Genomic DNA, 27,629 nt, shown 5'->3' on the forward strand with positions numbered 1-27,629 from the left:
TTGCAATCAATGGTAACTGATGACTTTTCACACGTCGCGCTCCTTGCTACTAACGTTATCTCCGGAGCCCCTCGGGGCCCTGCTCTTGGCCCGCTTCTGTTCCTAATCTTTATCAATTCCTTCCTGCTGAAATTTCATTATCCATTCGTCTGTTTGCGGATGATTGCGTTCTCTACCGACGCATCTCTACTAGTAACGATCAGCCATTGCTGCAGGATGATTTAACCTTAATCCAAAATTGGTGTTCGACCTGGCTCATGCAGTTAAACGAATCTAAATGTAAGTTTATGCACGTGTCTCGTAAAAGATCTAACCTACACTTCTCATACACGTTAAATACAACCGCGCTATTACAAGTGGGTATATAGGCATAGAAATAACAAGTAATCTAAGCTGGTCAAAGCACATCACGTACACTTCTCATACACGTTAAACACTACCGCGCTATCACAAGTGGAACCTTATAGGTATCTAGACATAGAAATAAGTAATCTAAGCTGGTGAAAGCACATCACGTCGCTTTATACAAGCGTTTCCAAATCACTAGATTTCATCAGACGACCACTCAAGTTTTGCTTCGTCCACGGTTAGACTAATCGTATACGAAACCTTCATCCGTACGAAACTTGAATACGTATCCCCTATCTGGAACCCCATCAATCCAGGCGTTAGAGGCAATACAAAAGCGAGCTGCTCGTTTTATAACATCCAAATATGGTTCTCGGTTGAGCGTTACTAGCATCATAGCTTCGATTGGGCTAACCCCCCCTGTTATCCCGTCGTAAGATAGCAAGACTACCTTTTTCATAAGCTATATTATCGGCGTTCGTGTTGTACTCTTCTCTAGTGTCCTGTCTACACGCCTAACTTCTTTTTTGCTATATTATCATTTTTCTCATTTACGTGAGAGCTTAATTCTGCCGCCCATGAGATCATCACGACGTTTGTCTAATTGTCACAGTGTTCAACGCATTCATGGTTCAACTAACGGTTTCAGTCAATCATTTCTGCCTATTGCCATATCGGATTGGAATGTACTTCCTTATGGTATCGTCAATGAAACAAATTCTGTCAAATTTAAACTGTTATTATTACACCAGTGTTGTCCACAGCCCCCGTAGTAAGCCCTTTAATTGGCTTTTTTTTCATTTTCATGTGTTTACTGTGTTTACCAGTTCTTGCGTTTTGTATTAATGTGTTTTATCTTTGTCACCTGTGGTTACCATTTGCTACCCCCCACTTATGTAATGCCCGATCACGGGCCCTTAAGGGTAAATAAATGATAAACTCCGAGGAATTCAAGATGGTGGCCCCCATAGTAAATCGATAAGCAACCCAGTTGGTGATTGGTTGGTGACGTCATTAGTATATCGAATTGGTCATTGATTGGTGACGTCAATGATATATCCAAGATGGCCGCCAATTGATGACATCACCGATAAATCTAAGATGGCAGCCCCCATAGTAAATCAATAGCAACCCAACTGGTGATTGGTGACGTCACGTGACTGCGACATCATAATTCAACATGACAGCCAAATTTCAGTGCCACTGATGACGTCGTAATTGAATATGGCGAATAGAAGTGAATCCACGTGATTATGACGTCATAATAAAAGATGGCGGCATAGTTTAGGCATCTCAAATCGAAGATGGCGGCCGAATGCGGGGGCCAATGATGATGTGACGGTCCAATATGGCGGATAGAAGTGGAACCACGTGATTATGACGTAAATAGAAGATGGCAGCCGAATTCGGGGGCCAATGATGACGTAACGGTACAATATGGCGGATAGAGGTGGAACCACGTGATTATGACGCCATGGGACAAAATGGCGCCATAGTTTCGGTTTCCCAAATCCAAGATGGCAGCTCTTGGTGTGATGTCATAGCCGAGATGGCGGCCACTAATATTAGTTGTGCCCTTCACCTACCATTAGCCCTCCCGCCCCCCAACAGTTCCTATAAGAGGGCAGTAAAACCGTCCCATTACGGGACCGCTATACATACACATTCGTTCCGCTATATGTACTCCGACAACAAGGGGTACGCATCCGGGGACAGTTGGGTACCGAATTTAGTATGTAAACAAAACCCTATGGGTGGTAGTATTAAATAAATCCATGATTAAATAATACATAAACATTGTATGCATGGAGGTACTAATTGAAACATACACAGATCGCACCGAAAGCCGAATTCTAGGCCCACCTTGACCCCCAAACGAAGCAAATTCCGATTTCGGACGTATCTTGAGGGGTTTGTAACACGAGAAGGGGTAGTAGACGTATACAAATGGGACTGGTGGAAAACGATTTGTGTTGACGAGATATATTTGAAAAGTCGGGTAGATTAAACTAATCACGTGAGCGTAATTTCTCCGATAGTTGGCGCTAGGCGTCGATCGCTCCGCTAGGCGACGTGCGTGCAGACGTATGTAAAGAGCCGTCTCCCTCGGGAGCTCCGCTCTGATGCGCTCCTTTCGCAGAACACCTAACGCTCGTTACTTCAACGTCTTCCAGACGGTGGCGACAATTTTATAGTGTGTTTCTTCTCCGTCTTGACCACTTCGGTGAACCACTCTTAAATATTTTCGGTGTTTTCTTGTATGTCATAATCTCGGAAGGCCTTCCTGTTCGTCAGCCTTGCTGTTCGGCTCTGCACAGTTTCATATGGTGCAGAACTTCAAGCTAGAGGATGTAGTGGTCGCTACCCAAATTTTTTTCCAGTCGTGTCCAATCGACTTTGGATATTGCTGTTGTAGAGGTGAGGTCGGGATTTGTGCCCCTGGATACACTGTTGCCTAGTCGAGTTGTTAGTTTAGGGTCATTCCAGATGATTAGATGATTCTGTAGCGCCGATTCTGTGTGAGGGGCGTTAAGATCTCCCATTATGACGAGTTTATGGCCTTTAGAGAATTTTCGGGCTTCCGTGATGAAGTTTCCAAATTCTGATAACGGATCCCTGGGCGGACTGAATAAGCATACCACGTATAGGCTTTGGTGTGTCTTCTAAAGCGAAAGCATTACTACTAACCTCGTCGAGCCGAGTTTCGCCGCTACTGCGAATTTGATTTTCATTTGACCGTAGCTGTGCCGTGGCCTTGGCAACGCATCACTTGATACGCCGCACCGATCTCCCGCGCCGCCGCCGCCGCTCTCCGCAGCTGGGTCGCCGCCTGACCACGTGACTCGGCCTGGCTAAGAGGAGCGCCGTGCTCGCCGAGTCAGTGCGAGCCTGGCCATCAACAAGGGCGAGGACGGTCTTCTTTGAGCGTTGCGTGGGAGCGGGAGGCTTTGAGCCGTCGTCGCCAAGCGGCGTCTGACCATCCCCCAAATATGGCCCGGCGAGCTGCTTCACTGGAGAGAAGCGTCTCAGGTCGGCTGCTCGAAACCGGATGTCACGCGAGGTCAAGGAGCTACTCCCTGCCCCTAAATAGGTGCTAAAGTAGCTAGGGAATAATTCCTCGGGAGTGACTGCCATGTCCCCAGTCCCTTTGTGCCTAGAAGCATCCACTGGCCGAACAGGAGCTGCACGTTGCGCGCACTACCGCCGACCCACGAAAGACTGCGACATCAAGGTACGTCTGCCGGAACTGCAGCTTGTGACATAAAGCGACGCGCCTTATGCATTTTCATTTTTCAAATTTTAGGCCTTGGTCCTTCAGCTGTAGCGTGACGTGGGCCCTGCCATTTCACTTTCAAAATACTTAAGCTGCTTCGACCCTGAAAATGCTGACGCAAATGGTGAGTTGGAAAACCATCGCTTATTAACGGTGCCAATTCGCGTGCATGCGACCCGTACCGTTTTTGCGGCGTGCGATTGAAGTAGAGACTGCGATGGTGGCTTCATGGCCCTCGCATCTTTATCTTCCGCAACATCGAATCGTCGCGAGCTAACATGCTTTCACACTTCCCAGTGCTAGCGCATCTGGTTTTTACGTGAGCGCAAGTGATTGTCTTGGAGGACATGTAGGCAGGTGTACACGCCGCTGATGTACGCGCGCTGTATTGAATGGCTTGCAGTTTACCTTGGTCATTAATTTCATTTAGAGAAAAGCTGCAGATGTCCATTTATGTCCTGCGTAAAGGCTGAATTATCATCTTAGGAGCACCTTAAAAATATCCTGGCAGATTAATTTTCATACGCCTGCCCTATTCACAGCACCTTATGAGCCAGAAATGTATTCAGCGAGTTAACATTAAATGTAATATGTTACTCATCTAACACCCAACGTCACCATGAACAGCAGCTGCTACAGAGGCAGAGATATTTGTACCAAATAACTATGTTCTCATAGCTTACAAGTGAGAGGGAAATTTTTTTTTCATAGCAATTAAAAGCAGAGGCGAGCCTGAATTAGTATGTTCACGCCCGTTGCTCTGCACAGGGGAAGGCAGAAAGGGGACAGAAAATGTCTCGAAAGATGTTGAGGAATAGAGGATCATGATAATGATATCTTAGTTGAAATCAAGAAAAAGAAATGGGCATGGGCAGGACACGTAATGAAGAGGGAAGATAACCGATGGTCATTAAGAGTTACGGAATGGATCCCAAGGGAAGGGAAGCGCAGCAGAGGGCGGCAGAAAGTTAGGTGGGCGGATGAGATTAAGAAGTTTGCAGGGACAACATGGCCACAATTAGTACATGACCGGGGTAGTTGGAGAAGTATGGCAGAGGCCTTTGCCCTGCAGTGGGCATAATCAGGCTGATGATGATGATGAGAGGATCATGTGCTTTTTTGCAGTAATCACATAATGTAGTGGTCTTTCTAAAGCCTCAAGTATAGTCCTGTGTTTTGCAAATGGTCCAGAACAGCACTCGTAGCTATTTTTGCTGCCATGCTGTCATAATGAGGACCTAGAATTGCCGCTTCTGATAATCATTGCCTTTGCTGCTGGCGAGCACAGAGGGCAACGTGTGCTGCTCTCGCAAGTGGTCAGGGGAGTCGCAAAAGATCTGTCGCAGAACCTCGGGTATGCGGCAGTATTCACAGTCGAGGACTGCGGCTTTGTAGCGTTGACTTTTCCTATGATAATGGATTTTTGTATTCACGAGTGGTCAGAGTGACGGTGCATTGCTCTGACCGCTCACTACCGCAAAAAAGCATTGCTATAAAATTGTGGCCAGGCTGTCGGTATAGCCAAGGAAATGTGCATAGTGTTGAGTGAAGCCAACATGAAGACGAATTCAATAAAGCATGCTTGCTTGTCTCTGCTCTGATCTTAACTGGGCGGTGAATAATTATTTCATTCTTTGTTTAAACAAGTTGAATAATGTCCCGTAGTTTATCGTATAATTAGTCGAACATAATTAAATTCAGACTTCAAGATGCAAGATCCTGCAGCGTTGGGGATGTGGAAAATAAAACATAACGCAGGAAGATCGCTATACATTTTTATTAAGCACTGTTTCGACCCCTTAAATGGCAGGACCACCTTGTTCATTGCTTTGTATTTGTTCAGTTCACTTCAGTTTGCTTTTCATGCAGCAAGAGCTCACCTGAAATTAGCGTGGATGTAGAAGTATTAACTTAAGAAAACAACTGCTGTGTATGCTGTACATGCATCCTGCAAAAAACTCAATATATGTTAAAAAACAAAAGTAGGCAGAGTCGAAACTACCTTAAATTACGAAATACAGAAACTTGAGTCGCTTACTGAAAGAAAAGTACATTAAAATCAAGCCGAATAAAACAATAAAAATTCCTTTTTCTGTGTGACACATGAGATGTATATATATAACGGAGCTAGAAGAGCTTCTAGCAGCAGTGTATTACATATTTCTGAAAGACAATATCATTTGCACTTATATTTCGGCCAATTTTATTCTCTATTCTAGCATTGTACATTGCAACAGCTCATCTCAAGATAGTGATGAAATAACCAGTGATGTGTACAAGAGTAGTCGCCTTTGCCTTCGCTATATATAGCCATACTACTATGCAACAATTGTAGCACAAGCATTCATATGTTTGTGCTACAAGGAAGAAGATCAATAGACGGGGGCTGGCTGCTGCGTGCTGTTGGTGGTCAGCCATCTTAACTATGCTGATTCATCTTGTATATATTGTAAATTGGCAATCGACGCGACAATGCATGTAAGTCCACTAGTAACGGGACCTACTCGCCAACATCACCAAAACACGCTAACCCCCTACTTTGCCAGAATCAACGTATCTGATGCTCTATCTTTCCACGCACCATTAATGACAAGAATGACTTGCCTTTATAAAACTTGTATCACCGTTATTTACTTTTTGTATAAGCATTATTGTCGTATTGGCATTGTTTTACTTCTTGTGACCTGATCTGTATTATCCACCCTGCATGGACTTCATGTTCGCAGTATGTATTAAATAAATAAATAAATAAATAAATGAAATACAGTCATTCTATACTCCCAACATTCCCCGTAACATATTGGTGGGAGGTGCGGGATACCACGACTGGAAACGGAGCTCCGCAGTGGAAGTCGCATCACCATCCGTACCATGAATGACGGTAAGCACTCGGCATCAACGTCGTTGCCGCCTCCAACGTCACCGTCACCAGCTGCGTCGCTGTCGCCTTCGGTTGTGGTTGTGCAACCCAAGGATCCGGAACTTTCTGCAGGACCGATGGCGCCGACGTTGAAGAGTGGGTGGCTATGTACGAACGCGTGAGTGAAATCAACAGATGGGTTCCTACGCTTATGCTAGCTAACCTGTTGTTTTACCTAAGAGGCAGGGCAAAGGTTTGGTACGAAAACCAGCTGGGACCAATGCAAAGAGAAGTTGACAGAGTTGTTTGGCAAACTAGCCGGCCGTAAAGTTGCCGCTAAGCAGGAACTGGCCTCGTACCCAATCCCCCACGGAGTCCTATGTCTCGTACATCCAGGACATGCTGGCACTTTATCGTAAAGCAGATCACGACATGGCAGAAGGTGAGAAGGTTGGTCATCTGCTTAAGCGCATTGCTGACGACGCCTATAACCTGCAAAAGTTGCTCTACAGTTGATTCTGTCATTAAATGGTGCCGGCAATTCGAGCAGGCGAAAAGCCGACGCGTCTTGCAACCCTTCGCCAGACTTCCCAATACTGCCGCAACGTCGACGTGTGAAGATCAGCCCGCACAGCAGTATGCTTTGCCATCAGAGGACGTGGTGCGACTCGTTCGACATGAACTGGATGCGATGGCGCCCGCAGCTTTCTGTTCGCGCAGCCCTGATGCTACCCCCTTTTCGGTTACCCTCGTACAAGCATCGTTCGCCAGGATCTTGAAAACATTGGCCTGCATTCAGCCTGTCCTGTCGCCAACCCCAGAGCCAAAGAACGCCCTTCTACAATTTTCGCTCCACCCCGCCGCTTCTCTTCGCGTTAAAGCAACCCGACTGAGCGGAGAACTTTGCAGGACCAGCCGATATGTTTTACCTGTCGCCGCATTGGTCACGTCGCCCGATACTGCCGCAACTCGTGGCCCTCAACACCTCGCACGCCGACCAACTTGAGCAGTTTTAATGGAAATGCCCGCAATCTTTCGCCTACCGCCGAGTTTAACAGCGGGAACAACTATGCTAGGAACACGTGGTACAGTCGCTCACCATCGCCGCGCGGACACCAGTCTCGTTCACCGCAAACACGTCGCCCATCTTCGCGTTCGCCGCAGCCACGCCGCTTTTCGTCCCATGTGGCTTTTGGCCGCACCCTTTCGGAAAACTAAGAAGTGCAGCCCTCGGAGGGGCTGCTGCATTACGTCTGCTGCATTACCTACTACTGCAGCAAATCCTCTGTCTGTGCCTACAAAGAGAAGTGTAATTGACGTTAAAATAGACGGCGTGCCTGTGCAAGCATTCGTCGACACTGGAGCCCACATATCTGGGATGGCTGCTAGCCTACGTAGACGTTTAAAGAAGGTCCGCACCCCGAGCACTTGCTCTGGTGCTTCGTGTGGCCGACGGCGGCGTGCTGGTTGTTTTTGGAATGTGTACAGCACGTTTAAGTATAGCCGGCCACCCTACTTCTGTTCTCTTTGCTGTGATCGACAACTGCCCTGACGACGTTATCCTTGGATTGGACTTTTTATCCAATCATTCCGCTCTCATCGACTGCACAACCAGCGCTCTTCAGTTGGAATTGCGTCAAGTCGCCGATGCTCCTAGCACCGCCCCACCGCACTTGTGCTTACTTCAAGATGTGCGTCTGTCACCTGAGGCAGTCACTTGCGTCGCTTTGACCGCACATCCACAGATTCCTGAAGGTGAATATGTCCTTCGCCTCATTATCGACTTGCTTTTGAACGGGAACGCTGCTCTTACGCATACACTCGTGGCAATTACTAATAATGGCGTCGTTCTTCCGTTTCTGAATTTCAGCCTGTGCCTTCAAGTGCTTCCACCCGGCATGTTCTCTGCCAGCGTTTCTAATAGTTCGGAATTTTACATTGAAAGTCTGAATGCCGAGAGTGGTTGCTTAGCGCCAATCGCAGCTCACAGCTCTGGTTCAATAACGGATGACTTCGCGAAGATGATTGCCCGTGACCTCACCTCGGCACAGGCCATGGACATACGTCTCTTCCTCGAATCGTACCGCGACACCTTTCATTTCGGCGACAGGCCTTTAGGCCAAACATCTGTTGTTCACCACCGTATAAACACTGGAGACACGAGTCCTATTCGTTGGCGTTCCTATCGTGTATCGCATGCTGAACGTCGAATCATCCAATCAGAAGTAGACAAAATGCTCCGCAAAGGGGTCATCGAGGCTTCAGCCAGCCCTCGGGCTTCGCCTGACGTCCTTGTGAAAAACAAAGATGGTACCTGGCGTTTTTGCGTCGATTATCGCCACTTAAACAATGCCACGCGAAACAATGCCACGCGAAAAGACGTCTACCACACATCGATGACGTCTTGGACCGCTTGTACGGAGCTAAACACTCGTCCACCGATCTTCGATCCGGCTACTGGCAGATTTCAGTTGGTGGAATGGACCGCGAGAGGGAGACCTTCGTCATGCCGGATGGCTTATATCAGTTCAAAGTCAGGCCCTTTGGCCTATACAATGCTCCTGCGAAATTTGAACGTATGATGGACTCTCGCCTGCGAGGCTACAAAGGGACCACCTGTCTTTGTTACCTTCACGACGTTATTGTTTTTTCTCCTACGTTCGGCAGCCACGTTACCCGACTCGCTGCCATTCTTGCGGTCTTCCGAAAAGGCGGCCTCCAACTGAACTCCACGAAGTGTCAATTCGGGCGCCGTCAGATTAGCGTGTTGGGACCTCTCGTTGGCAACCGGTGTCCCACCAGATTCGGAAAAAAGTTTGCAGCGTACGCAGTTTTCCTGTGCTACGTTCTGCTTCTGACGTGCGCTGCTTCGTCGCCCTGTGTTATTGCTTTCGCCGTTTTGTCAAAACTTCGCCGACGTTGCTCGGCCTTTGACAGATCATCTAAAAAAGAAAACGCCATTCTCATGGAGCCGGGAGCAGGCTCACGCATTCGCCGCCCTCATCGGGCTTCTGACCACCGCTCCCATACTTGCCCACTTTGATACATCTGCACTGACGCAAGCAGCCACGGCATCGGCACTGTTCTCGCCCAACAACAGAATGGTACCGAGTGCGTGATAGCTTACGCAAGCCACCTGCTGTCACCTGCCGAGAGGAATTACTCCATCACCGAGCGGGAGTGATTGGCTTTAGTTTGGGCTGTCGCCGTGTTCCGGCATATTTGTACTGCCGCATGTGTATCGCTTGGACGGAATCCAAGAACGAAAAGAACGTTCATTGAGGAATCATCCAGGGTATATATAGTCGTCGGCATTCACAGGCACGCGTTGCCGTAACCTCCGTACTGTCAGTCAGTTCAAGCCGATACGTGCGACGCATGCGTAGTCTGCACGATACATGTTCCTCTGTTTAATAGTTTGCTAAAGCCGAGATAGACGATGCACTTGATTGAAATTGTGGTCGTACTGCAGCCGTCTTGGCTGACGAGTTATCCGCTTAGACCGTCTTGGGAGCGGTGTTGTAAGTTGAGTCGGGTTTGCGTGCACTCCAGTTGGGGATGTTACCGGCTGGTTTTCCTCGCTTTCCGGCTCATCGCTGCCGAGGTCATCGTGTCGAACTGGCTCACGCGTTGGAATCAGGTGTCTCCGATTCCGACGAAGTACTTGTCATCTTCAGTAACAATGCGATAGGACCTCGGCGCTACCGGTCCCACTACCTGCGCTTTGCGGGTCCACGCTTTATCTCGGATTCTCACCACATCCCCTTTACGGTTTACGGGCAAGTACTTCTTGGCCATGATACGCACACGACAAACTGCCTTACAATAAGCATGGCCACGCATGCTTATATCGCCTTTCCGTTTCTCTACCACGGTTGCGCTTTAAAACCACGCCGCTGCAAGTTTGCTTTCCTTTCCTTCCCTCTTCTCCGCCCTTAAACTGGCTCTCTTAACTACTACACGCAGAGACAAAGAAACAGCGCGCGCATGCGATCGCATAGATGAGATGAATACATATATATAGAAAAGCATCAGTCATAGCTCTCGAAGCATAATATAATATAATATAGAATAGCTCTCGAAGATAGCTATTCCGGCGGCTAGCTTCCCACGCTATGCGTGCCGCCCTCGCACCTGTTAAAGCTTTTCCTAGACGCTAGAGCTATACTATTCCTGCGCAACCTTGAGCGATCGGAAAGCGCGTTTTCCACGCCTGGCCGGCGGAGAGGGGAGGCTTCGTTCCGGCCGCGAAGCTCTCCACATCCCCGTAAGGTGCCTGGTGGTGGTCTCGTGCTGACGATGCCCTCTCGGTGAGCGCATATTTCCCCCCTCATCTTTTAAGAGATTCAATACATACAAGCATTTGTCTCGCAAACCAGATTTATTTCAAGGGAATTTTCCACGTCTCAATAATTTCTCTCGTCGTATTCGAGTGCTGATTGCCGTGTTATAGTTTGTTAACGAAGCTTCCCCTCAAGTCTGAATATTGTAAGGCAGTTTTCCTAGTCTCTAAAGCCGCTCGAGTTCACGCTGCTCCTCTGGCGGCCATTTTTCCAAGAAATTATGCCTTCCAACCACTCGACTGTCGCGGACAACACCAGCCCCTTTCCACATAAGTATGAGGCTCGGAGCAGGAGCTATGGCGCTTGAAAGTAACCGCTGGCTTGACGAACCAACCGACTGAGCTACCTTTCCGGGCAACATTGAAGGATCACGAGTTCAAATCACAAGTTATGTTCCTTTCCCCCCCCTTTTTTTTCTTTCTTTTTAATGTCTTTTCCTTCATTTTATCACTGTACGGAAACCCTCCTAAAAAAAAATTATATATCCTCAATTATGTGTGGCCACACATGTGCAGGTCATAAATACCAGGTTCTCTAGGCGAGTGCCATCTATGCGGTATAACGAGTTCAATCACGAGTTCAAATCACAAGTTATGTTCCTTTCCCCCCCCTTTTTTTTCTTTCTTTTTAATGTCTTTTCCTTCATTTTATCACTGTACGGAAACCCTCCTAAAAAAAATTATATATCCTCAATTATGTGTGGCCACACATGTGCAGGTCATAAATACCAGGTTCTCTAGGCGAGTGCCATCTATGCGGTATAACCGAGCTCAGATTGGCCCACCTTGACTGATCAAATTGGGCACCACTGTAGGTTAAATGAGGCGTACAACTCCTGCGGGACCCGCCGTGGTTGCTCAGTGGTCATGGTGTTAGACTGCTGAGCACGAGGTCGCGGGATCGGACCCCGGCCACGGCGGCCGCATTTCGATGGGGGCGAAATGCGAAAACACCCGTGTACTTAGAATTTGGTGCACGTTAAAGAACCCCAGGTGGTCGAAATTTTCGGAGTCCTCCACTACGGCGTGCATAATCAGAAAGTGGTTTTTGTCACGCAAAACACCATAATCCAATTTTTAATTTAACTCCTGCGGGGACGATAGAGTATCCGTCTCCAGTGCAAAAGGACCGTGATTCAAATCCCGGTGCAGCGAAATTCTCCACCGGAAAATACAAAAAAAACGTGTGTTGAGAAAATTGCACAAACAGGCCTGGAGTGCGGCCTGATCCCGGTGATCAGAACCGGTAACGCACTCTCTCACCAGAGCAGGATTGGCCACCCTGGTGCAGTACTTGGCCACAACCTCCTATATGAATACAGCAATCAAACCCCGGCCCTCAGTCCCCAGCAGCCGCGAAGCAACTGACCACGGCGGCGGTCAGATCTGTGACGCTGCAGAGGGTGCTAAGAATACCTGGCTCCGGACAGGCCGCCATTGGAATCTGAACCTGGCAATGTTTAACGTTAGAACGCTATCTAGCGAGGCGAGTCTAGCAGTGTTATTGCAGGAATTAGAGGGTAGTAAATGGGATATAATAGGGCTCAGTGAGGTTAGGAGGACAAAAGAAGCATATACAGTGCTAAAAAGCGGGCATGTACTGTGTTACCGGGGCTTAGCAGAGAGACGAGAACTAGGAGTCGGATTTCTCTTTTCTTATCCCTTAACGTTACACCCATCATTCTTCTTTCCATAGCTCGTTGCGTCGTCCTCAATTTCAGCAGAACCCTTTTCGTAAGCCTCCAGGTTTCTGCCCCATATGTGAGTACTGGTAACACACAGCTGTTATACACTTTCCTTCTGAGGGATAGTAGCAACCTGCTGTTCATGATTTGAGAATGCCTGCCAAACGCACCCCAGCCCATTCTTATTCTTCTGGTTATTTCAGTCTCATGATCCGGATCCGTGGTCACTACCTGCCCTAAGTAGATGTATTCCCTTACCACTTCCAGTGCTTCGCTACCTATCGTAAACTGCCGTTCTCTTCCGAGACTGTTAAACAATACTTTAGTTTTCTGCAAATTAATTTTCAGACCCACCCTTCTGCTTTGCCTCTCCAGGTCAGTGAGCATGCATTGCAATTGGTCTCCTGAGTTACTAAGCAAGGCAATATCATCAGCGAATCGCAAGTTGCTAAGGTATTCTCCATCAACTTTTATCCCCAATTCTTCCCACTCCAGGCCTCTGAATACCTCCTGTAAACATGCTGTGAATAGCATTGGAGATATCGTATCTCCCTGTCTGACGCCTTTCTTTATAGGGATTTTGTTACTTTCTTTGTGGAGGACTACGGTGGCTGTGGAGCCGCTATAGATATCTTCCAGTATTTTTACATATGGCTCATCTACACCCTGATTCCGTAATGCCTCCATGACTGCTGAGGTTTCGACTGAATCAAACGCTTTCTCGTAATCAACGAAAGCTATATATAAGGGTTGATTATATTCTGCACATTTCTCTATCACTTGATTGACAGTGTGAATATGGTCTATTGTTGAGTAGCCTTTACGGAATCCTGCCTGGTCCTTTGGTTGACAGAAGTCTAAGGTGTTCCTGATTCTATTTGCGATTACCTTAGTAAATACTTTGTAGGCAACGGACAGTAAGCTGATCGGTCTATAATTTTTCAAGTCTTTGGCGTCCCCTTTCTTATGGATTAGGATTATGTTAGCGTTCTTCCAAGATTCCGGTACGCTCGAGGTTATGAGGCATTGCGTATACAGGGTGGCCAGTTTCTCTAGAACAATCTGACCACCATCTTTCAACAAATCTGCTGTTACCTGATCCTCCCCAGCTGCCTTCCCCCTTTGCATAGCTCCTAAGGCTTTCTTTACTTCTTCTGGCGTTACCTGTGGGATTTCGAATTCCTCTAGGCTATTCTCTCTTCCACTATCGTCGTGGGTACCACTGGTACTGTATAAATCTCTATAGAACTCCTCAGCCACTTGAACTATCTCATCCATATTAGTAACGATATTGCCGGCTTTGTCTCTTAACGCACACGTCTGATTCTTGCATATTCCTGGTTTCTTCTTCACTGTTTTTAGGCTTCCTCCGTTCCTGAGAGCCTGTTCAATTCTATCCATATTATAGTTTCTGATGTCCGCTGTCTTACGCTTGTTGATTAACTTAGAAAGTTCTGCCAGTTCTATTCTAGCTGTAGGCTTAGAGGCTTTCATACATTGGCGTTTCTTGATCAGATCTTTCGTCTCCTGCGATAGCTTACTGGTTTCCTGTATAACGGCGTTACCACCGACTTCTATTGCGCACTCCTTAATGATGCCCATGAGATTGTCGTTCATTGCTGCAACACTAAGGTCCTCTTCCTGAGATAAAGCCGAGTACCTGTTCTGTAGCTTGATCCGGAATTCCTCTAGTTTCCCTCTTACCGCTAACTCATTGATTGGCTTCTTGTGTACCAGTTTCTTCCGTTCCCTCCTCAAGTCTAGGCTAATTCGAGTTCTTACCATTCTATGGTCACTGCAGCGTACCTTGCCGAGCACGTCTACATCTTGTATGATGCCAGGGTTCGCGCAGAGTATGAAGTCGATTTCATTTCTAGTCTCACCATTCGGGCTCCTCCACGTCCACTTTCGACTAACCCGCTTGCGGAAAAAGGTGTTCATTATCCACATATTATTCTGTTCTGCAAACTCTACTAATAATTCTCCTCTGCTATTCCTAGAGCCTATGCCATATTCCCCCACTGACTTGTCTCCAGCCTGCTTCTTGCCTACCCTGGCATTGAAGTCGCCCATCAGTATAGTGTATTTTGTTTTGACTTTACCCATCGCCGATTCCACGTCTTCATAAAACCTTTCGACTTCCTGGTCATCATGACTGCATGTAGGGGCATAGACTTGTACCACCTTCAATTTGTACCTCTTATTAAGCTTCACAACAAGACCTGCCACCCTCTCGTTAATGCTATAGAATTCCTGTATGTTACCAGCTATTTCCTTATTAATCAGGAAGCTTCAGTCATCCACAGCTTTGCTAGCATTCTTGATAAACCTGGTCAGATTGATGTTGTATTTCTGGATTACAGAAAAGCATTTGATCTTGTTTGTCACCATAAGCTAATTGAGAAGCTCGAAATAATAAAACTGCCGCCATACTTAATTAGCTGGATTTCTGCATACTTAACTAAGCGCACACAATTCGTCAGCATAAGCGACTGCTCTTCAGATGAAGTGCCAGTTACTTCCGGTGTTCCTCAAGGAAGCGTGCTTGGCCCTTTGTTATTTTTAATATATATTAATGATATTGTAGAAGTAATCGCTCAACCCGTTCAATTAAGATTGTTTGCTGATGATTGTGTTTTATTTAATGAAATTAAATGCCACGAAGACCAAGTCCTCTTAAATTCTACCCTTCAGAGCATTAATTCCTGGTGCCAGCAGTGGAACATGGAGCTCAACATTAATAAAACAGTTTCTATGAGAATTACTAAAAAAAAGTACCCTTTACTGTTTACTTACGATCTTGCATCTCAACCCTTATCCGAAGTCGAGGAATATAGGTACCTGGGGGTTATCATAACGCACGATCTTTCCTGGAATAAACATATCTCTACTACATGTGCTTCAGCTTTAAGAAAACTTGGTCTGCTCAGGCATAAATTAAAAATGGCACCTCCGGAAACCAAGCTCTTGGCTTACAACACCATTAGAAGGCCTACACTAGAATATGCGGCAATTGTTTGGGACCCGCACACGAAACGCAACATCGATGCATTAGAAAAAATTCAGCGAAAAGCTGTGCGCTTTATATTTTCTAAATACCGTCCAACAGACTCTCCCTCAAACTTAATGAAAATGCATAATATACAAACACTAAAATTGCGGAGGAAGATTGAAAGGATTAAGTTCCTCTATCTGCTTCAGAATAATCGGCTATCTCTTAATCCGCAGCAATACATACAACCACTAACAGGGCGATTAACAAGGCACCGGCACGCCAAGTCATTAACTCCGTATTTTGCCAGGACCAACACCTTTAAATATTCCTTGTTTCCTCGCACAATAACCGAATGGAATAACTTGCCCATATCGCTTCTTATTGACACTGACAGCATTGAATGCGTTGAAAGCTGAACATGCAACAGTTGAAAAGTGTTGTTTGCTCCTTTTTATCTTGTTTTGTTGCAGTGTTTCTGAAATTGTTTAATTTTTTTTCCCTGCAATCATTCCAATGTAATTAATTGTTGCTCTTACTGTTTTGCTACTCATGTATTCTTGCATTTCCTTGTTGTTGTCTTTTGCTGTATTTCTGCCCCTCCTGCAAGGGCCACTACAAGGCCGGCAGTATTTTCTAAATAAATAAAATAAAATAAATAAGAGCAGATTGGGTGAGGCAACAAACGCGGGTAAACGACATCTTAGTTGAAATCAAGAAAAAGAAATGGGCATGGGCAGGACATGTAACGAGGAGGGAAGATAACCGATGGTCATTAAGGGTTACGGACTGGATTCCAAGGGAAGGGAAGCGTAGCAGGGGGCGGCAGAAAGTTAGGTGGGCGGATGAAATTAAGACGTTTGCAGGGACAACATGGCCACAATTAGTACATGACCGGAGTAGTTGGAGAAGTATGGGAGAGGCCTTTGCCCTGCAGTGGGCGTAACTAGGCTGATGATGATGATGATGACTTCTTGTGGGCGCCAAGTTGTCTTTGCTTAGACACAAAATTTTTAGGTTGCGAGCTGAAGTCTGGAAGCCTGGTTCGTAGTCTTCTGCCCAACAGCAGCTCACCCGGGGAATGAGCGTCCTCCACTGGTGTAGATCGGTTGCTGAACAGGCCCAGCCAGAAGTCGTCGTGATTTTCTGGTGTTTTTTTTTTTCATGATCCGTTTTACTATCTGGACGCCTTTCTCCGCTAGTCCAATGGACTGCGGAAAGCCAGGACTAGATGTCACGTGCTCGAAGTCGTACCTGGACGCAAAGGTGGCAAACTCGTACGACGCGAACTGGGGGTCTTTGTCACTGCATACTTGGACTGGGATTCCATATCGCGCAAAAATGCTGCTCAATTTGGCAATGATCGTACTCGACGTGGTGTCGCCCAGTTTTTCCACTTCCCTGAAGTTTGACTGCGCATCGAACGCGCACAAGTGCGAGCTTCCCCCTTGCAGAAGGATGTTGACACGCGTACTTATCTTTATCGGGCAACCACGTTTCGCCGCCTAACAAATGTAATCGCACAGCGTGGGACGCGCCTGCATGTATGCGAAGTTTCTGGAAAGTTATCGATGCTTCCATTCGCAGTCTGTTGTCGCCGAACCGTATGTTATCCGATTTGATCACCTGACGCGAATGGTGTAGAAGTTTGTGGAAGCCACGCGGGTCCGAACGACTAGTCTCGAATATTCGACGACTGCTCTATAAAAGCCGACGCGCTTGACCCGCTGATCAGATTTCCGACGATCGCCGACCGTGTTCGCCGCTATCGTTGTGATATAAGTGTAGCCTGTTCTTGCGGGCACAGGTTAGCCCAATGAAAGCTAGTTTTGTATTCCACCGTATTGCTGCTTTCTTCACCGTCACTACCATGTGACATCTGGTGGAGGTGCTGGGTAAGTCCGCTCATGAATGGTTATTCTTGTCGTGCACATTCCAGTCGGAGTGATGAGGTGTCCTCCAGCGGTCCGAATTTGAGGGCCTTCCCATGCAGTTTTAGCTTTCTTCAACTGCGCGGCGATGGGTCCACTCATGACGGAGTAATCGGCTCCTGTGTCCACTAAAGCGGAGACTGCGTGGCCGTCGAGAAGCACGTCGAGGTCGGTGGTTCTTTGTCTGCCATTGCAATTAGGTCTTGGCGTCGGATCACGGCTGCGTCGTGTTGAACTGAAGCTGGAACGTCGCGTCATAAAGTTGTCTTTCGTCGGTGTAGTCTTGGCTTCCTGACTTCGTCGGGACGGCGGCGTGTCGTTATTATGTCGTCGAGATGGACTCTTCGGCGTCTTCGTTGGCGGCGGAGGATCTTCGTCAGTTCGACGAACAGCAACCGCACCTCCATCATTTGCTAGATTTAGTTTTCCGGATATGGGCTCGCAGAGCGGCCCCGGGCTGGGCCGGTGTATGGTCAGCGCTTCGTCGAGTACCAGTCCGGTGATCGTGTTTGGGTTTGGACCCCTATACGCCGACGAGGACTGAGCGAGAAGCTTTTGCGTCGCTATTTCGGACCGTACAAGATCATCCGACGTATTGGCGCACTGGACTATGAGGTCGCTTCAGACGGCATTTCGCTATTGCAGCCGCGCAGCTCACGACCTGAAATAGTCCACGTTGTGCGAGTCAAGCCGTACTACCAGCGTTAATGAACTTTGGGGCTTCGCGTAACTGACCTTTGGACTTTGTTTCTTTTAGTTGTTTTGTTACTTATGCTCAATAAGTGTCCTTTTGTGTTTCGCTCTCTTATATTCGTAGCATCGGGACGATGCTTTTTAAGAAGGGGGTATTGACACGTGTACTTATCTTTATCGGGCAACCACGTTTCGCCGCCTAACAAATGTAATCGCACAGCGTGGGACGCGCCTGCATGTATCCGAAGTTTCTGGAAAGTTATCGATGCTTCTATCAGTTGTCTGTTGTCGCCGAACCGTATGTTATCTGATTTCATCACCTGACGCGAATGATGTAGAACTTTGTGAAAGGCACGCGGGTCCGAACGATTAGTCTGGAACATTCGACGACTGCTCTATAGAAGCCGACGCGCTTGACCCGCTGATCAGATCTCCGACGATCGCCGACCGTGTTCGCCGCTATCGTTGTGCTATAAGTGTAGCCTGTTTTTGCGGGCACAGGTTCGCCCAATAAAAGCTAGTTTTGTATTTCACCGTATTGCTGCTTTCTTCACCGTCACTACCACGTGACAATATCAACGCTGACTCTGCACCAAGCGTGATACGGCTTTGGTCTGAGCATAAAAGGCTCGCTTGGTTGCCTGTATGCGTACTTTCGGCAGATGGCGCAACTTTTCAACATAGTTTCAAAATCTGCATTAACTCCGGGCCAAAACACCAATCGTCGGGCTCGTGCTTTGCATCTGTTTATGCCCAAGTGCCTTTCGTGTATACGTTGAAGCATTTCGCCCCTCATCTACTTCGGAACAACTACCTTGGTTCCTTTTAGCACCACCCCTATTAGTGACAGCTCACTAGCAAAAGGTTTCATGCAGCCATCAAGATTGACGCTGATGTAGCGCATCGCTCTTTGTAACTCCGGGTCACTTGAAGTTGCGGCAATTAAGCGGTCAAGAGTTTTTCTGCTTACCAGGTCCGAGACTGCACCAATTGCGTGAACCTCTATTTCTTCTGTCGAGCCACTCGTGTCCCCTGAGTGGTTGATGGGCGTTGACCTTGAGAGCATGTCGGCCAGCAGCAGTTGCTTCCCTGGTACAACTCAAGCACATAGTCGTAGTTCAGTAAGCGCATGAAGAAACGCTGAAGACGCGGCGGCATGTCACCGATTCCTTTGGATGCAATGGCTAGCAGCAGTCCGTGGTCGATCTCTATGATTATCTTACGCCCGTATGCGAAGTGGTGAAATTTTTCACACCCGAACGTTATTTCCATTGCCTCTTTTTCAATTTGCAAATATCGTTGCTCAGTCTCATTCATCATGCGTGATGCATACACAACAGGCAGCCAGCTACCACTGTGAAGCTGCAGAAGTGCAGCGCCTAGTCCACTTTTAGAAGCGTCAGAAGAAATTTTAGCTTCCCTGGCAGCATCGAAAGCAGCCAACACAGGTGCGCTGCTCAGCCATGTGCAAAAGGCTGTCCATTAATTTGCGTGGTTGGCCGACTATTCAAACTTGGTGTCCTTTTTGATGAGACTGCGCAAAAGTTTGGTCTTTTCTGCCAGATTCGGAATGTACATCTAAAAGTAATTGGCAACACCTAACATTCTGTGCACTGCAGCTTTGTCCGTTGGCTGCGACATTTCTTTAAGGGACATGCTCAGTGTGGCATTTGGCCTTATTCCGTCTCGTCTGATGACATCACCCAAAAAGTCGACTTCAGTAAGCCCGAACTTGCACTTGCTTGCGTTAAAAGTGCAGCCATCTTTTTTTGCCAGTTGCAATACATTTCGAAGGCGTGTTTCATGTTCTTCTTTAGTAACGCCCCTGACAAGGACGTCATCTACGTATACATCCACCGTCGGAGCCCTGTCAAAAATTTCGCTCAATGTTTTTGAAAGACTTCAGGAGCCGAGTGTCATACATAAGAGGCATGCGGCGAAGAAAGAAAGGACGATGTGTGCGGATCCGTCAGAACGCACGAAGCCTCGAGGCGCGTGACCCGAGCTGTGATCGGGAGAGAAGCGGCGCTGAGCTGGCATTGCCGACGTGGCTGTGGGCCAAGAAGGTCAGAGCATCAGCATCGTACTGGCGACGGGAGCCATGGAGGTTCGGACAAGCCCGTGACGCTGGCGATTCAGGGTGTGGCCGTCGACCTCGGCGACGTTCGAGCGAGGCTCCTTGGACCTGCTGCAGCCTCTCACGGCGGTGCCGGGCACTCCAGGAAGGATCCCCCTTCAGAGACAGACCAGCACGTATGATAGTCCCCGGGGCGTCTCGTCGGCACTCGAAGTAGCGGCGGAACCCGGCGTTAGGCCTAGCCAGGGAGGCCGGAGTGCCATGTCACCGACAGTGTTCGTGACACCGACATCTGGGACGGACGAGCTGGCCGGCCAATACCAAGGCAGCAAAGCTTGCGGAGTCGGCGGGAGCACCGACTATGACCAAGAGCTAACACGCATGGACTTGGACATACGTGCGTAGACAGAACTTTGTGTAATATAAGAGCATTCCTTTTTGTCAGCGTCGCAGCCATAAGCTAGGGATGCCGCACCTTCGCCTAGATGGCGCCAGGGACTGACACGGCCGGCAATTAGGACATATTTAGTCACCGTTAAGTAGGCGATAGAAGTGCCGATGTCCCTTTATGGTGCTTCACTTCTTAAGCCTGTTTCACATGCAAGCGAAAATGCTCGCGAATCCTGCCGCCGCGCCGCAGAAATCTGTTTCGAGCGGCGGCGGCGGCACTAGCGGCGGGAGCGGCGAGGTTCGGGCAAGTTGGAATTTCGTCGCAGCGGCAGAGCGGCAGCACCGCTTCCGAGGCCCGCTTCGACACGTGACCTGTGGTGGACTAGTGTGGGAAAGCCTGCGCATAGGACGATGTTTATTTACTTGCTACACGGGGTACGGGCAACATGCCCAGAGAGCTTTTCAACGAATTGTTAATTGCTTAGCGCAGGATATGTATTCATAAAATAAAAATTTGAGAGGCAGGGACAAAGCAATGCTTATGTTGGTAGTCGCAAACTACCGAAACTGGCTTAAACTCCCGTGCTTTTTGCCAGCAGCACTGCTATTCGCTGCGGCGGAAAACGCGCGGCGGCAATGCATGTGAAACGAAACCTCGCGAAAACCTTCGCAGCGCCGCGCCGCTGTTCGCTCCATTCGCTCAATCGCTTGCATGTGAAACAGGCTTTAGGAATGTTATTTGGAGTTGACTGAGTTTTGAGTGTGTTTTATGTTGGGTTTGTTTTAAGTAAAATCTGTTTGCTGTGCTCACCTGCGTCTCCCGACTCCATCTCTTCCAACATTTGCACGGCCCCGAGATCAGTGACACGCGACACCAAAAGTGTTCGCGATTCCGAGGCGATACCGAAGGGCAGCCTCAGAAAGCGGTAGCGACCAAAGAGCGTGCCGAATGCGCAGATTTTTGATGTGGCGTCATCCAAAGGAATTCAGTGGAAACCTGAATTCTCACCGAGGCGGGAAAAATATTGAGCGCCAGCAAGCTCAGCCTCAATGTCTTCACGCTTAGGCATCTGATAGCGTTCACGTTTCAGGCATTCATTGATATGCCTAGGATAAATGCATACAGGTAGTGTGCCGTCCTTTTTGCGTACAATAACAAGCCGGCTCACCCAGTCCGTTGGTTGTGTCACTTACGTTTCATGCCGTTCAACTCCTCCCGCAGTGGTTCTTGTAGTGTCAAGAGTACACGCCGCGATGGTTGGACTACAGGTATCGAACCAGTGCGTAATACCATCCGATACTGACGGGCGACACACCCTGTTCCTTGGAAGAGTTGAGGAAATTCCCGCTGTATTTCGTCGGCAGTGCTGGCGTTGACTGCATCCACCGACCTCGCGACTAGTCCGAGCGCCTCACTTGCACGTAGTCCGAATATTGCCCGGTTGCCTTTTTTGACTATGAAAAAGTCGAATCTTTCAGCCTCATCTTTTATGGTCACTGGCAACGTCGCAACACCGAAGTGTTTGATAGCATCACCACTATATGACCGCAGAATGGAACTGCTCGGCTTCAAACTTTGCATCTGTTTGCACTTCCGATAGACCGAGTAAGGCAGCAATTTAGCCTGGGAGCCTGTGTCCACTTTCAAGAAGGCATCCTGGCCGGCCACTTTAGCGTTTACGATCCAGTCCGTCGAGCTTCTCACACTGCAGGTTTTTACATCAAGGATGTCGAAGGTGTCCTGCATGTTGACCACTTCGCCTACTGTAGACCCTTTCTTGCAACACGCTGCAAAATTATTGGCGCCACCACATACAAAACACGTCTTCCCGAACGCCGGACACCTACTACGTTCGTGCGACCAGTTGCATTACATGCATTTTAATGGGCGTTTCTTTACCGATGCGACCTGTTTTTCTGCCTGAGCCCACGCCTCGTTCTGCTGACTGGACAGTTCAGCAGCCCTGCAGATTTTTTCGGTCTTGACTAGCGTAAGGTCTTTCACTTTGATGGGCTTCTCCCGCAACTTGGGGTTATGTACACCGAACACAATATGGTCGCAGATCATAGACTCGGTTAATTCAGTGAAGTTGCAGCTCCGGGACAGCTTTCGTAGGTCGCGCAGGAAATGCTCAAAGGGCTCAGCTTCGTCCTGGGTTCTTGACGGGAAAATGTACCTCTCGTAGACTTCGTTTTGCTGTTCTTGACAGTACTCTTTAAACTTCTGCACGACCGTCGTGTAATCATCTTTGCGTTCCGCCTCCAGAAAGGTGAATTTATTAAACACCTCAAGTACATTGTCGCCAGCAACACTCAGCAGCAGCGCATCCTTGTCAGCTTCTGACCTTGGTCCTTTCGTAGATGGTGTCGCTTGTAGGAACAGTTCGAACTTCTGGATGAACACGTTCCAATTCTTCGCGATGTTGTCGGATGAGCCGGAAAGTTGCAGATGCCCCGGTGTCTTGACTAGCTCTATTACTCGGAACGGTTACGTTCATCCAGCTACCCCACTCCTGACACCATGCATCGTTTGGACGGAATCCAAGAATGAAAAGAACGTTTTTTTAAGAAACATCCAGGGTATATATAGTCGTCGGCATTCACAGGCACGTGTTGCCGTAATCTTCGTACTGTCAGTCAGTTCAAGCTGATACTTGCGACGCATGCGTAGTCTGCACGATACAGCACGTTTTCGGTCGTTATAGACCACCACGCCCTCTGCTGGCTGTCTTCCCTCCGGAACCCCACAGGACGGCTTGGTCGCTGGGATTTGCGGCTTCAGGAATTTTCATGAGTTAACTATGAGTCTGGACGTCTGCACAAGGATGCTGACTGCCTCTCGTGTCACCCCATGGATCCTCCCGATCCTTTTGTGCATGATCCGGTGACCTGCGTGATGGCTTTGACTGACATGACCGACATGCGCGCTGAACAACAACGCGACGCATCCGTGCAGTTCATCATAGCCGGAGTGCGATCTGGCAGCACCGACGGCACGTTTCTCATGTTCGTGCTGCATGACGGCACCCTCTACCACCGCAATATGAACCCTCGCGGCCCTGAGTTGCTCCTTTTTTTATTGTCCTTCCTCGTCATCTGCGATCCGTCGTTCTCGAACAACTTCACGATGCACCGACGGCGGAATATCTTGGAGTTTTGCGTACATACGACCGTGTACGACGCCGGTTCTTCCGGGCGTGTCTATACCGCTCTGTGTATCGTAATGTCGCAACTTGCGAATTGGGTCAGCGCCGGAAGAAACCTCCCCTGCCACCTGTCGGCCGACTCCATCCAATTGAAGTTCCCTCTGAGCCATTCTTTCGCGTAGGCTTTGACCTGCTTGGCCTTTTTCCGACGACGACTAGAGGGAATAAGCGGGTCGCTGTCGTTACTGATTACGCGACACGCTACGCGATAACAAAGGCGGTGCCGACTAGCTCCGCGTAAGACGTCGCCGATTTTCTCCTCCACGATGTCATTCTCCAGCACGGTTCACCTCGACAGTTTCTTACAGACCGCGGCCGCTCGTTCTTGTCTCGAGTTGTGGACGACCTCCTCCGCTCTTGTGCCACAGAGCACAAACTGTCCACCGCCTACCACCCACAAACGAACGGTCTTACGGAACGTCTCAACCGAACACTCACGGAGATGCTGTCGATGTACGTTTCCAACGAGCACCGTGACTGGTACGCCACGATGGCCTACGTGACATTCGCGTATAACTCGTCCCGACATGACACCGCAAGATATTCACCTTTTTATCTTTTGTATGGTGCCCTTTGACACCATCCTACCTTCTGTGCCCCGCGTTGCCACTGAGTACGCTCGTGAAGTCATCGATAGCGCTCACATGGGGCGTCAAGTCCTCGATCTCGCTTATTAGCCTCGCAGCATGGGCAAAAAGAGCGTTACGACCAGTGCCATCGCAATGTTCAGTTCGCCCCAGGTGCTTGGGTGCTGCTTTGGTCACCATGTCGTCAGGTCGGCCTCTCCCTGAAGCTTCTCTCTCGCTACACAGGACCCTATGAACTCTTACGTCAAGTTAACGACGTCAATTACGAGATAGCGCCGTTACAGTTTCATCCATCCTCAAGGCCGCAGCCTGTTGACGTCGTGCACGTTTCGCGGCTGGAGCCATACTTCACTCGCAGTTCTTCGCCTACCATGCGCTGAGACGGCGCTTCACCACTTGGTTGTCCTGTTACGGAAGGATGAAAGAAGAGAGACATGAAGAAGAAGATCGCGAGACGCTGGCTGCTGCGTGTTGTTACTAGTTAGCCATTTTAACCCCATTGACTCTGCTTGCGTATACATTGTAAATAGTCTTATACTGCCGACATCCCTGTAACAATATACCTAACCCTTCAAAGTACGAAAATAGTGGCCTTGAGAACACACCACAATGTACCTCAGTTTCCATGCAGTTAATCTTGGAAGCATGTCATTATGTTTGCTATCTAGATGTGTTCGCTGCTGCCACTATTCTTATTGAAAACAGGCTTTAGGAGGAGAGTGGTTAACCGGTCCACTTGGTATAGATTTATTGTTCTTTGGAAGCGCAAACAACCATGAAGCTATGGGTGCTTTGACGTTCTGGAAATTTAATTTTTTTTAAACAAGAGGAGTATTTTGCCGCAAGCATGCTTTGGTCATTAAGGCACGCGCCATATGTGTAGAATTTGGCATCCCCTTGAAGGGGTTCTTTTCCACTGCTTGCTCACTTATGTGCTGATAATATACTATAAATTTGTGTCGATACAAACCACCCATTAAAATTTAACATGCCCTAAGCAAGAGCAGTCAGGAAGTAGTGCACTATACAAAACATAACTGTGACCTCCCATAGTGGCTCCATGGATGTGGTGTTCTGCTAAGCAATAGATCTTGGAGATCAAAGAGTTCCCATGGGTGGCCTACAACACGAAAACCGAGTAAAGTGGAGCCTCGTTTTTCATGTGGCGACATGCACAAGCTAGAAACCTAATAGCGTCAATTTTATGTAAACAATGTACTATAATTACGCATGTGGCCCCGCTTGGAAAGCCACTAAAAATGTGCATGGACGCAGTCTGACACGCTTCCACCAGAGAGATAGGAATAATCAAATAACCGAAGGTAGACGTACTTGCTAGAAAGTGCGGAGAATAAACTTGTAAAGATCCACCGCCAGTTTATCCGCGTAGTTTGATACGAGAGATCCCTTGTGTATAATCGCTGTTCGGTAAGTTCCCTGGTTTTATCGTGCACGCATGTGCACACCTCGGAAAATGCTGAAAAAAAAATCACTTTCCTGCTACTTCGCCTTTAGTTTGTCTTCTCGTACTTTGGAATGGTTGCAGCAACACACGACAGCGCATAAGACCATTTATTTAATGTGCACTTGCGATAGCATGCGCATTGTTCTCCTCGCCATTAAGTGCACAAACATGGCGTGCGGCCCGGTCGCTGCCGTTCGTGCATACACCCTATTGAATCCATACAGAATGAGCTGCAAGTTGAATGGTTTTAACTATCCTTCTTTCTTTCACCCACTTAGGTGCATCTGAACAGCCAATGGATACCATGCCCATCAGGCTGCCTGTATTGAACAAAATTAAACAGCACAACGGAATCAGTCAACCACGTGGGGCACCTCTGACAGCATATGTGGTGGGTTGCGATGGACTGAATGATTTCATCAGCATTTTCACTGGGTGTAAACCTGTGAATTTCTTTGTATGATGCACGTGTGGAAAAGAAAGCCAAAACTTGTGCTTGCTTGCTTAAACTTGCTTAAAATATTCAGACATGTCCCAATGCCAGCATGTGTGCCCAAATGCAGGCATTTGCTAATCTGATCCCCACTATCTCCTCCGGTAAGAGTCTGATAAATCCACTGCAGCCACCCATTGGAAAAATAGCACACGGCAATTATTTCAAGGTAATTAGTTCTCCCATGTAGGATAAATATAGTATAAATTAGCAGTACTCTTGGGCAATAATCTGCCACGTTGACATGGTGGAGAGCATTAATCCCCCTAGGTAACATCACTTTTGATATTTGCAAACAACCTTCTTGCAGCTTGACTTCATATGTGATATCTTTCATGCACTGTCAGTGTTCAGAATAAAAGCATTTGACCGCTGCAAACTCTTTTTTTTTCTTCTGGACATGCATATGGACACAATTTTGATGTAAAGAACATGCAGGGCTGTGTTACAGCACAGAAGTCTACTCTGGACGATTCAAGCTCATCAGTTCAAAATGCCAGTTTGAAAATTCTAAGAAATCAAACTATCGCTGGCCTTCTGTTTTCAGTACAATCTGACGTATCCAAAAATGAACTTCGGGGGCCAAATGAAACTGACAAGATTGAAAAGATTTTCGACTTATGTCGGCGCTGCAGTTAACTGTGTTGGCAAGCAGCTGATTTTCCGAATCTGCGAAGATTGGAATGTGCCTTGTACAGATGGCTTTTCATGCAACAAAAAAGGCATTGCATACATATTTGGCCAACAGCCTATTGTTGTGGCTTCACAGAATAGCTTTTTGACGTAATAGTTCTGCGGAAACCAGCAAGGTGGAGAAAAGTAATTAAAGAAGGGGAAATCAGACATCCACCCGTCTATTGCACTTGCTACAAAAGAAACCCATACGGGTTCCTTTGTAAGCCGTAAGCTTAAGCTCAAGCCTTCTTAAGAGCTTTGACTTTCTTAAGCCGGTCTCTGGGCATTTATAGGAATGCCGCGCAGGGTGCATGGCGTGGTAGAGACTCAAGTGAGGATATGTGTTTGTCGGGAGTTTTCGCCATATTACAGCTTCTTCCCGCGTCAGAGCATTATGAGGCGGCGGTAGTGTTCTTCGTGAGAGGCGATGGTGTTGTAGGATGTGCGTGTAGGTCAATCGTATGCGCTCGGGATGGAACTGCTCGGCGCGGCCCTCTTGCGGCTCCCGGTGTGCATGTGCTTGGGCGTGTGCCTGCTGATTGCCGCGTAAGGACTCATGCCCCGGAGTCCACACGACTTGTATGTGTGGCATGAGCTGATGCGCCCCAATC

At 48.0% G+C, this 27,629-nt stretch overlaps 1 long non-coding RNA gene across 1 annotated transcript; it reads left to right on the forward strand.

Moving 5' to 3' along the window:
* Positions 1-3,249: 3,249 nt before the first annotated feature.
* Positions 3,250-26,672, forward strand: LOC142588527 (uncharacterized). The gene is made up of 3 exons (XR_012829727.1): positions 3,250-3,580; positions 3,653-3,746; positions 26,129-26,672. It is a non-coding gene; the product is annotated as an uncharacterized LOC142588527 (long non-coding RNA).
* The last annotated feature ends 957 nt before the right edge of the window (positions 26,673-27,629 follow it).

The sequence above is a fragment of the Dermacentor variabilis genome, chromosome 7 (genome assembly GCF_050947875.1).
Source record: "Dermacentor variabilis isolate Ectoservices chromosome 7, ASM5094787v1, whole genome shotgun sequence".
Taxonomy (NCBI): Eukaryota; Metazoa; Arthropoda; class Arachnida; order Ixodida; family Ixodidae; genus Dermacentor; species Dermacentor variabilis.